Source organism: Schistocerca americana, chromosome 9 (assembly GCF_021461395.2).
Source record: "Schistocerca americana isolate TAMUIC-IGC-003095 chromosome 9, iqSchAmer2.1, whole genome shotgun sequence".
Lineage (NCBI taxonomy): Eukaryota > Metazoa > Arthropoda > Insecta > Orthoptera > Acrididae > Schistocerca > Schistocerca americana.
Window position 1 is genome coordinate 135,341,599 of NC_060127.1, and position 13,222 is coordinate 135,354,820.

The following is a 13,222-nucleotide window of genomic DNA, read 5'->3' on the forward strand; positions in this document are numbered from 1 at the left end:
GAAATGGTCGTACCGGAAAATCCCCACTTCATCACTACCTTACGCTTAAGTGCCAACTATAACACCACGTTCAAACCCACTTAAATCTTGATAATCTGCCATTGCAGCAACAATAACCAATAACGACAGCGGCAGACACTTGTTGTCCTACACAGGCGTTCCCGACCGCATCACCGTATTCTGCCTGCTTACATATCTCAGTATTTGAATAAATATGCCTGTACCCGTATCATTGGCGCTTCTTTGTAAAAGTATAACTAGAAATGAAACAGAGTTTAATCAGTTACGAATAAATTGTACTTGACAGATGAAAAGCTGAAAACAGTTATAAAATCGGCACTAAAAGTTGTTCGAGAACATATATCTATTTTCAGATATCTGATATAATGCACACTGATGTAATTAATAAGGGGTTACGCACGGACGGTGCGTTCACGCAAATAAGACTGACTTGAGTGTTAAGTCTTTTTCTCGCCTCTGGGATTAGAAACGCGTGGCCCGGAAGCGGTGCCTGGAGCACTTATACGTCTTCCGCCTCGAGTGGACGCTCTTGACTCGATGCCAGCGCCAATTCAGGGCGGCTCTCTCCCAAACCTGAATGGCTGGAGGGGCGCCGTCCAGCAGAGGCCCAACAGCGCCAGCGAACGGTGCCAGAGACCACGTCGCGTCGCGTGCTGACCCCGGGAATCTCTGCAGGCGTCACGCGGAGCCTAGAGGCCCAGGAGCGACATTATTGATATTGTTAACTGTATGCCAATTTCGACATCAGTTTGGAAATACAAATAAAATATGTATACATTTAGTTGAAAAACGTCCGGGGATAGCGGCTGCACGTGCACGAAGTTGTCATTAATACGAGGGCTATCCACAAAGTACATTACGTTTTGGAATTAAAAATAAATAAAGTATTGGAAATTTTTTTATTATATACAGATGAAAGCCACACTTAAATACTACTTTTCTACATAGTTGCCATTTAAATTAAGGCACTTATCGTAGCGATGGACGAGCTTGGAAATCCCTTCGTCGAAAAATTCGGCCGCCCGCGCCTTCAACCACGTGGTTACCTCTTCATGAAGCTGTGCGCCGTCATCAAAACGCTGCATAGCCAACCACTTCTTCATTGCTGGGAATAAGTGGAAGTCGCTCGGTGCCAGGTCGGGACTGTACGGCGGATGAGAAGACAACTCCCACTTAAAAGATTCGAGAACTTCACGAGTGGCATTTGCCGTGTGGGCCCGGGCGTTGTCGTGAATCAGCAAGATCTTTGAGCCCAACTTTCCCCTGCGCTTGTTTTGCATTGCTCTTCTGAGGATGTGCAGAGTTTTTCAATACCCTTGAGAGTTTATTGTAGTGCCTCTTTCCAGGAAATCTACAAAAATCACACCTTTTCTGTCCCAAAAGACAGTCGCCATCACCTTCCTTGCCGACATTGTCTGCATGCATTTCTTGGGTTTTTGGGAGGAATTTGTGTGCCCCCACTGCACTGACTGCAATTTTGTCTCGCAGTTCACATGCTTAACCCATGTTTCGTCACAAGTAACGATGCGATCGAGTAGTGAGTCGCCATCTTTTCGACAAGTTCGGCAGTCACTATGCTGGGTCTCCCACTTCGCTCTTCGTCGTGATCGTTAGTTCGGCCATTTTTAAATTTTATGACCCATTGACGCACTCCACCTTCAGTGATTATGTTGTCCCCATACACTTCACAAATCTGCCGATAGATTTCTATCGGTGTACAGTTTTTTGTGGTCAGAAACCTTATTACAGCACGCACTTGAAACTTCGCGGCATTTTCGATTAACGCTGACATTTCAAACTGTCACAGTAACTCAACGGAGTACAGCATGAACCTCTCACTAGCACGGCAGGATGCCGACTGAGCGGCGGAATGCCATGACACGAAGATGGCCGCGCTAGCCCCGACCCTAACGGACACAAACGGAAACGTAATGTACTCTGTGGATAGCCCTCGTAGTACTCAGGTGATTCACGTTAAAAGCCGTCCCACGTGATTGTGCCCGGCCGACGGGAATTAACAGAACGCGGAATGGCAGTTGGAGCTAGAAAAATTGGACATTCCATTTCGGAAATCGTTAGGGGGTTCAATATTCCGACATCCACAGTGTGCAGAGTGCGCCGAGAATTCCACATTCCTGCCACTGCCTCTCACCACGGACAGCGCAGTGGCCGACGACCTTCACTTAACGACCGAGAGCAGCGGCGATGGGGTAGAGGTGTCAGCGGTGACAAGCAGCAGTGCGTTAAATAACCGCAGAAATCCGTGTGGCACGTACGACTAACGTATTCGTTAGGACAGTGCAGCAAAACCTGTCGTTAAAGGGCTGTGACAGCAGACGACTGAACCGAGCGAGGTGGCGCAGTGGTTAGCACACTGGACTCGCATTCGGGAGGACGACGGCTCAATCCCGTCTCCGGCCATCCTGATTTAGGTTTTCTGTGATTTCCCTAAATCGCTTCAGGCAAATGCCGGGATGGTTCCTTTGAAAGGGCACGGCCGATTTCCTTCCCCATCCTTCCCTCACCCGAGATTGCGCTCCGTCTCTAATGACCTCGTTGTCGAGGGGACGTTAAACACTAATCTACTCCTCCTCCTCCAGCAGACGACCCTACCGACACGAGCGTTTGGTAAGATGAGTGCTGATTTCAGTTGGCAAGACCTGACGGTAGGGTTGGAGTGTGGCGCAGACCCCACGAAACTATGGACCCAAATTGTCGCAATGACTGAAAATGGTTATGTTCGGCTACTTGTAGACCATTTGCAGCCCAGACAACGACGGAATTTTTATGGACGACAATGCGCTGTGTCATCGGGTGGCAATCGTCCACAACTGGTTCGAAAAACATTCTGGACAATCTGAGGGAATGACTTTCCCACCCATGTCCCCTGTCAGGAATCCCACAGAAAATTTTTGGGACATGCACAGGATCCTGTACTGGCAAGCTTTCGCAATTATGGACGGCTACAACGACTTGTTGAGTGCATGCCACGTCGAGGTCACGATATTAGGAGGTATTCCATAATTTTTGTCACCTTAGTGTACAATTTACAAATCTAGATAACTTGTTACATCTGCTGTAATGCTCCAGAAGTCCGAATGATTTTAAGGACACGACTACCGATTATACTCTTCAACAATGCCTCAGATTGTTCTTGGAAAACCAAAGGAGCAGTCTCCAGTGATAACCTTGCGCCTCATCTGCACAGTAGGTCACCACACTTCACATGCTGTTGAATGTACTCCGGCCGCAGCGATGTCGGAAATTTGAGGTTCTACCGGATTCCTGATATTCACGGTACACTCGTGAAATGGTCGTACCGGAAAATCCCCACTTCATCGGTACACTACGCTTAAGCGCCAACTATAACACCACGTTCAAACCCGCTTAAATCTTGATAATCTGCCATTGTAGCGGCAATAACCGATAACAGCAGCGGCAGACACTTGTTGTCCTACACAGGCGTTCCCGACCGCAGATGTGGGACTGCGGACGTGTTGGTGCTCATATACTGCTGATTCCGTAACAACGAGAGCCGAAGTGCTTGGTATTTCGAGAGACACCGTGTCGAGAATTTGTACAGCGTACAGGTAAACTGCAAGTACGTCGTCCGCTAAGTCACGACGCAGACGAAACTGTCTGTTGACCGATCCCGACAAATGGTCACTGAAGATGATTGTGCCGAAAAGAAGAATGACAACAGGTGCGAAAGTCACTGCAGAACTGAATGTCGGCCCTGTCAGCAGCGAAACAAAAAGAAGAGAGAGCAGAGCAATCAAGTTCCCAGACTTTATTGTTGACTCGGAGAAAGCTATGAAGCTGTGGTGGAGTGTTATTACACTGCTGTTGTGACCACACCTCGAGGAGGTTGCCAGGTTAGTGGGGGGTGTCTGGAGCAGAGTCTCTCGATTCGGATGAAAACTACTGTTGTGGAGTAACAGATTAAATGTATCTATTATGGATATGGTAGAGCACCTGACCTTATTAATTTAAGAGAAATTGTTGTGTACGTAGTTCCACGTAGTCAGCGCGTACACAACTTTCCCACTAGAGCGCGCGACGCTAAGCACAACGCACTACGAGATGGCGCTGTCTTAAGAGACGGACCAAATTCTGCGTCCGCCGATCCGCGTATTAATATGTAACGCAGCCAGTGAGATTGCTGCTAACGTAGAACCTTTTCTCCTTGAAGATCACACTCGCGCAGTGATACCTGAATGCGCGACGCATTATAAGGAGTGTACAGACCTCCGATTAGTCAGTCTGCATTAGTCTGCAGTCAAGATTCAGTCTGCGCCTAATAAGATTTCCATATGCCTGTACATAGCCATGAAGATAAATGTATAGACACTTTGTCAAGTATCAGAGATATGTGAGAATAAGATTAACGTACCAAGACCAAAGGAACTTCAGATTGTAAATTGTAAACAGCATCCAGAATCAAGTTACGTAATGTCTATGCTTTTTATTATTTTAATAAATGTGTGTGAAAATTAATCAAGTTGTTTTTGAAGTTGGTCACCCTCAATCTGCTACTCTAAGCGTCCAAGTGGCATTTCTATCGTCTGACCTAACGGCAGAAGATAAACACGCCACGATAAGGCCACGACACATATTGCTGACACTCGCCTACTTCGTTAGAGCGACAAGTCAAATGGCTCTGAGCACTATGGGACTCAACTGCTGTGGTCATAAGTCCCCTAGAACTTAGAACTACTTAAACCTAACTAACCTAAGGACAGCACACAACACCCAGCCATCACGAGGCAGAGAAAATCCCTGACCCCGCCGGGAATCGAACCCGGGAACCCGGGCGTGGGAAGCGAGAACGCTACCGCACGACCACGAGATGCGGGCGACAAGTCAAATAATCTGATGGTGTGTGTACCGAAAGTCTTACAGTACGCAGACCACATGGCCTAAAACGGCGAGTTTTCGAGAGATGCGCAATAGGCTGGTGCTTTTTGTTTTCGCATTAAAACCACGAAACACAGAGTTCGTCTCTATATGTGTTATTCCAGTATGGCGTCTCCTAAGTTGTGCTCATGACATGAATTCGATGCTACATTCATTGGCCACGTTCCTCTGCAGGGGGCAAAAGTCTGGCACGGCAGTGCAGCTGTGACGTCACCAGCTGCTCGTGCACGAGCGTCTGCCCGTTCAGTGGGAGGGCGCGTTCACGCTCCGGCGAGCAGCCGCGTCGCCCTGGCGGCTGTGACGCGGCGCAGCCGGCGTGAGCCGAGGTGAGCTGTCCTGAGCGAGTCCGCAGACCGTGGCCGCACCACGCCACCCGCGTCTACACAGCGGGCTCTCCCCCACTCCTGCCGCCCGTCACCCCCGCCTCCCACGCTGCAGCAGCGGAGCGTCCCCCCTGGCATCAATACAGGTCGAGCGGATGCTCACGTATACAGGGTCGGACGAAAATGAAGCACCGCGTCAAATGCGACCTTTAACCGAAGCACAGATGCCAGCGGCCAGGCGTACAAGTTGCATTGACACGAACAGCATCTGTTGTGGTCGCAACTGCATTCTGTGTAGATGAAAGAGCGTTATGTTGCATATGTGGGACTGCGAAAGTGTTGGTGCTCGTATACTGCTGATTCCGTAACCACGCGAGCCGAAGTGCTTGGTATTTCGAGAGACACCGTGTCGAGAATTTGTACAGCGTACAGGGAAAGCGCAAGTACGTCGTCCGCTAAGTCACGAGGCAGACGAAACTGTCTGTTGACCGATCACGGCAAATGTTCACTGAAGATGATTGTGCCGAAAAGAAGAACGACAACAGGTGCGAAAGTCACTGCAGAACTGAATGTCGGCCCTGTCAGCAGCGAAACAAAAACAAGAGAGCTGCATAAACAGGGAACTGCAAGGCCAGCTGGAATTCCAGAATCACTCATCAGTGACGTAAATGCATGTAAGAGGAAAACCTGGTGCCGAAGCCATGAAACCTGAATTGTGGTCCGCAGCTCGTGGTCGTGCGGTAGGGTTCTCGCTTCCCACGCCCGGGTTCCCGGCGGGGTCAGGGATTTTCTCTGCCTCGTGATGACTGGGTGTTGTGTGATGTCCTTAGGTTAGTTAGGTTTAAGTAGTTCTAAGTTCTAGGGGACTGATGACCATAGATGTTAAGTCCCATAGTGCTCACAGCCATTTGAACCATTTTTGAACCTGAATTGTGGAGCTATGGAAGAAACTCATTTGGTCCAATGCTTTGGTCTCACTGCTTCCCAGTTATGGTCCAGCTTACACCGCAAAACTGAAATATGGCGGGCGTTCGGTGTCGACCTGGGCAGCCGTATTGTGGTATTAAATGGACCCTGTGGTCACTCTGTAACGTCGCTCTTCTGCCGATTTTGGCTGATCAGGTGCTTCCTGTGGTACAGTATGTGTCCCCCAGTCGTGATGCTGTCCTCCAAATCGGCACGGTTCCTCTTCACACACCTTGCATTGTGCTCGACTGACCAACAAACCACAAGTGGCGAGCGAGGCTCTTCAGTTACCTTTTTTTAATCTGTCAGCAATCATTCGTATCGCTGCAGTGATTCAAGTTTCTTCAGAAAGAAATAGTAATAGTAATAATGATAATTGTATTGGTAAATTTATAGGCATAATTGAGGCATAATAAGGAATTGTGAGGAAATGGTTTATCGATACATTCATTCGTGTATCACAGTTAAATCACACCTGCCTGGTAATACATACTTATATCGGTGAAAGAAAAATGTCTTGAATCAATTTGAAAATGCTCGTACATTGTTGCACTGCCACATTCATATCATTCATGAAGTTTTCATTACTCCATACTCCCCGGCCGGTGAAAGAAAAATGTCTTGAATCTATTTGAAAATGCTCGTACATTGTTGCACTGCCACATTCATACCATTCATTACTCCATACTCCCTGGTCGACATAGCTATGAATATACCTATGATGAGATAGGGATGGCTTCCTCCCTTAATTATTTCTGACCAATTCTTTTAAAAACTTTTTGAGGGCTGTTATGTGTCACGAAATGAAAAAAGAAAATCAAATATGTGTGCCAAAAAACGGCATCGGTGATAAGTGCTTGGTGCAGCTCTGTACAAATCCTGTAAGCCTATAAATGATGACGAACCACTATGAGTGTAATGATTGTCACTCAATAACTTTTTAATACGTGCACGATTGGATCTGTGAGGTCCCGTTTACATGGCTGAAGCTGTTCACCAGGAGTGTGTACTCATCAGTAAGGTATTGTTGTACTCTAGAATGTATGCTGCAGACACTGTTCACCCCTAAACCCACCACAGTTAGTGCCTGCAACGTCAAAGCAGAGGGTGCACAGACAGGCCTCACAGTACCGTCTGATAGGGGTGACCGTGACAAATGAATCTCTAATACTACCACAACTCAGTAAGCACGTATTATACCTTGACGCCAGGTCGCAGGTTCGAACCCTGCCTCGTGCATGGATGTGTGTGATGTCCTTAGGTTGGTTAGTTCTAGGGGACTGATGACCTCCGATGTTAAGTCCCATAGTGCTCAGAGCCATTTGAACCACCTTGACCCCACTGAACACAAACCTGTAGGGTGTTGATTTTTTTTTCCGACTTTGTACAATAAACCTTGACATTTTCAGCTGAGACCAGCGGTACACAGTAGGACGCAGAGGAGAGTTTTGGATATCGAGCGAGAGCAAGGACCCGTGCCCGGCGCTTGTAGGGAAACGGAAGTGGCAGCTTCAGCCGTGGTGCCGGCCCCTGGTGCTACATGACGTCACAGGCAGGGCAGCTGTGAGCTGCACAACTGGTCTTCCCCCACGTGCGTCGCTGGAGCTCTCCATTCTGGTAAGCTACGGACGCTGCTACCGCACCTGTTTAAGTGGAACACACTGCCAGCCTCAGTTTTGTACCTCTAATGGAAACGACGGAGACAGCCGTGGGAAGCAAATATGTGAGTGGCTCGGAGACTTCTTAAGTAATAGAATTAATAGAAGTACGTTGTCCTCGATGGTGAGTGTTCATCGGAGGTGAGGGTATCACCTGCAGTGCCCCAGGGAAGTGTGGTAGGTCCGCTGTTGTTTTCTATCGACATAAATGACCTTTTGGATGGGGTGCGTAGCAATGTGCGGTTGTTTACTGATGATGCTGTGGTGTACGGGAAGGTGTCGTCGTTGAGTGACCGTAGGAGAATACAAGATGACCTGGACAGGATCTGTGATTGGTGTAAAGAATGGCAGCTACTCTAAATGTAGATAAATGTAAATTAATGCAGATGAATAGGAAAAAGAATCCCGTAATGTTTGAATACTCCATTAGTAGTGTAGCGCTTGACACAGTCACGTCGATTAAATATTTGGGTGTAATATTGCAGAGCGATATGAAGTGTGACAAGCATGTAATGGCAGTTGTGGGGAAGGCGGATAGTCGTCTTCGGTTCATTGGTAGAATTTTGGGAAGATGTGGTTCATCTGTAAAGGAGACCGCTTATAAAACACTAATACGACCTATTCTTGAGTACTGCTCGAGCGTTTGGGATCCCTATCAGGTCGGATTGAGGGAGGACGTAGAAGCAGTTCAGAGGTGGGCTGCTACATTTCTTACTGGTAGGTTTGATCATCACGCGAGTGTTACGGAAATGCTTCAGGAACTCGGGTGGGAGTCCCTGGAGGAAAGGACGCGTTCTTTTCGTGAATCGCTGCTGAAGAAATTTTGAGAACCAGCATTTGAGGCTGACTGCAGTACAATTTTACTGCCGCCAACTTATATTTCGCGGAAAGACTACAAAGATAAGATAAGAAAAAAAATGGTTCAAATGGTTCTGAGCACTATGGGACTTAACATCTGTGGTCATCAGTCCCATAGAACTTAGAACTACTTAAACCTAACTAAACTAAGGACATCACACACATCCATGCCCGAGGCAGGATTCGAACCTGCGACCGTAGCAGTCGCGCGGTTCCGGACTAAGATAAGAGAGATTAGGGATCGTACAGAGGCATATAGGCAGTCATTTTTCCCTCGTTCTGTTTGGGAGTGGAACAGGGAGAGAAGATGGTAGTTATGGTACGAGGTACCCTCCGCCACGCACCGTATGGTAGATTGCGGAGTATGTATGTAGATGTAGGTGAAGCTAGTGTGTGTTATTCAAAGTGACACGGCTTGAAAACTAATCAGGTTTTGTTCAGGCAAGTCACTGTGAAAGACTCCGAGGACCCATACGAGCAGTTTATAATTTAGTTGCAATCTTTTTCTGGCGCAAAACGGATACACCTGATTACCTCCACACTGCGGCCATCTACGAAATGAGACGCGGTTGTGGCAGTGTGTATGTAGGTGAATCAGAAAGATTGTTACAGGATGTATTAAGGAAAACGAAAGCCACACGCAGCTAAAACAAAGTGTGAAATCTGTGGTAGTGGAACGTCACGAGAACTGTGACCTTGACATAGATTTCGACAACGTGCATGTACTGACTAAGAAAACCAACATTTATAGAAAAAAAGTCAGAGAAGCGTTTCAGATTTCTAAGAACGAATGTAGCTTCAATACAGAGGACAGCTTTAGCCATCCTGCATCATTGCTCTCCGCCGCAGTGTGCGAGCAATACAAACATCGTCCAGGAAGCCAAGTCAGCTGATAACAATATTTTTGATAAATATTCCCAGTCTCCTGGTCTGCCCGTTTCGCTTTTATCGAATGAAGTTGCCCCACCAGTAGGAGCAGAAAAATTTTAACTAATAAATCTTCTTCAACCTAAGTCCGGGAAAAATCACTTTCTCTCCAATGACTTTGGTTCACGAATGGTAGTCACAAAAATTTTAGCCAATAAGCCCTCTTTTTCAGCTCTGGTGCGAGGAACTTCACTTACTATCCAATAACGATCGTACACGAACGGTAATCACGCGAATTTTAACCAATAGTCCCACTTCTTTAGCATCCCCGCGGGAAAACTCCCTTCTATAAGAGAATGTGACACTGATCGTTGACAGTGTTCAGTTAACCTTGAACACCAAAAGGTTCTGAAGAAGCAGAGGGATCGAAACGTCCATCATACAGAAGAAATATGACGCGGCCTAAGAATCTATAAGATTCTACCTTCAGGCGTCAGAATGTCTGTGGACGAATGGCAACCCGTCCTTCAAGAGCTGAGAGGGTAGTTACACAGGACGCTGGGGTCTGGAGGGCGAAGTCGGCGCTCTAACTCGTCCAAAAGGCGTTCCATTGGGTTCACATCGGGAGTCTGGACAGCCGAGTCGAATTCAAGAATGTTATTGGATGCAAATCATTGCTTTACAGTTATTGCTTTATGTCATGGCACACAATCAGCCATCGTCTTCGAACTACTACTCCAGTGAACGAAGTACATAACGCTGCACAATGTGTCCGTGCACTTCTGCTTTAACCAGAAGCCCTGAAAACACGCCCGTCCCGCCTGCATACTTCTCTGCCGACATTAAACGTGATGGCAGGTAACGTTCTCCAGGAGTTCACCAAACCCAAAGCCTTCCATCGCATTTACACAGAGTACAGCGTTTCCAGTCATTGACTATCAGGGTGGTGTCGTTCTTTATTCCACCTCAAGCGTGGCTCAACGTTCACTACAGAAATGCGTCGCTTATGAGGAGCCGTTTCACTTTTGTCCCCCATCTCTTTTAACTCCATATGCACAGTCATTCTTCTAAATAGACTGCTGGTAGCACATTACAATTCATTACTTCCGCACGTTTATATGATTTTAGGGTTCTGGGCCCTAAAGGTTAAAACGGAACCATTTACACTATGTGAACAAACGTATCCGGACACCAACAAAAACATACGTTTTTAATATCAGGTGCATTGTGCTGCCACCTACTGCCAGATGCTTCATATCAGCGACCTCAGTAGTCATTAGACGTCACGGGAGAGCAGAATTGGGCGCTCCGCGGGACCCACAGACTTCGAACGTGGTCACGTGATTGGGGGTCACTTGTGTCATACGTCTGTACGCGAAATTTCCACACTCCATAACATCACTAGGTCCACTGCTTCCGATGTGATAGTGGAAACGTGAAGTGACACGTGCTGCACAAAAGCATACAGGCCGACCCTGAGTCTGTTGACTGACAGAGGCCACCGACAGTTGAAGAGGGTCGTAATGTGTAAGAGGCAGACATCTATCGAGACCATCACACAGGAATTCCAAACTGCATAACGATTCACTGCACGTACTATGACAGTTAGGCGGGAGGATTTCATGGTGAGCGGCTGCTCATAAGTTAGGCATCACGCCGGTAAATGCCAAAGGACGCCTCGCTAGGTGTAAGGGGCGTAAACATTGGACGATAAGTGGAAAAACGTCGCGTGGAGTGACGAATCACGGTACATAATGTGGCGATCCGCTGGCAGTGTGTCGGTATGGCGAATGCCCGGTGAACGTCATCTGCTAGCGTGTGTAGTGCCAACAGTAAAATTCGGAGCCGCTGGTGTTACGGTGTGGTCGTGTTTTTCATGGAGGGGACTTGCACCCGTTGTTGTTTTGCGTGGCACTATCACAGCACAGGCCTACATTGATGTTTCAAGCACCTGCTTGCTTCCCACTGTTGAAGAGCAATTCGGGGATGGCGATTCCATCTTTCAGCACGATCGAGCACCTGTTCATAATGCACGGCCTCTGGCGGAGTGGCTGCGCTACAATAACATCCCTGTAATGCACTGGCCTGCACAGAGTCCTGACCTGAATGCTATAGAACACCTTTGGGATGCGTTGGAACGCCGACTTCGTGTCAGGCCTCACAGACCTACATCGATACCTCTCCTCAGTGCAGAATTCCGTGAAGAATGGGCTGCCATTCCCCAAGAAACCTTCCAGCACCTGACTGAACATGTACCTGCGAGAGTGGAAGCTGTCATCTAGGCTAAGGGTGAGTCAACATCATACTGAATTCCAGCATTACCGACTGAGGGCGCCACGAACTTGTAAGTCATTTTCAGCCAGGTGTCCGGGTTATTTTGATCACATAGTGCACTTTTGGATTAATGGATTTGAACGTGTTTGGACAAGCACCGAAGGCGAGGTGGAGCGTTCCGCCGTGTAATTGAGGTCACCACAAAAAAAAGCGTTAACAAAATCCGTGATACAGTATTGCAAAACCGGCGAATAAAAGTTTACTGACATTGCTAAGGCTGTAGGCATCTCAGCGAGTGCATAATATCCTACATAGAGAACTGGCTGTGAAGAAGCTGTGTGCGAGGTGGGTGATGCGATTGCTCACAGTCGACCAAAAGTGCATCCAGCACACCATTTCAACACAACGTCTGGCGATGTTTAACTGCAGCATGCAAGAGTTTTTGAGCCTGTTTATGACTGTTGATGAAATCTGGGTCTATCGGTACACATCAGAGTCAAAACGGCACTGGAAACGACGATCACAAGCTGGCGAAAGTGCGACAAAGGAGGTAAATAACATTTTGTCAGCTGGTAAGGCTATAGCCACTGTTTTTTGGATTCCGAAGAAGTAGCCTGAAACATTACTTGGGAAAATGAGAAATCATAACTGAACCCCATTATGCTTTAATGTTTGAAACTTGCCTCGGCTCAAAAAAGACCAAGGCGGCTTACGAAGAAGTAATCTTTCACCAGGATACCGCACCATCTCACACATCAGCGATGACAATGGCGAAAGTGCACGAACTGGGCTTGGATCGGTTCCTCATCAAGCCTATTCACCAAACTTACCCCACAGTGACTTTCTCCTGTTTCATAATTTGAGACTTTGGCTTCCTGGGAACAAACTTTAATCAAACGAGGAAGTAATACAGTCGACAAGTATTATGCAGAATTTTACAGAGCCCATTTTTCTGATGGGAAGAAAAGGCTTCAGAATTTCTGGTCCAAATGTGTATCCCTCAAAGGAGACTACGTCGAGAAGTAAGGTGAGCTGTTTACGAAACAAAATTTTTTCTTGCATTTTACCACCTATTAAACCACTCTCGTTAACGCTGGGGTAGCCAGCCACTAGAAGTGCCATTTCGCCAGGTACTGTGAACTGGAATCAGAACCCTGAGCGATACCGGCGACGTCTTTCGGCAGATCACACGGCGTCTACCCACAAAACTGTCGGGGCTTCCGTACCCCAAACACTGGGTGACCGGTGCGGCCTGGTATGTATTAGATGTGTGCTAGAGGTACGCACTAGCTTCCTCTAAAAGTAACCTGTCATGAGGCGAGAAGAGTCTCGCCGAAA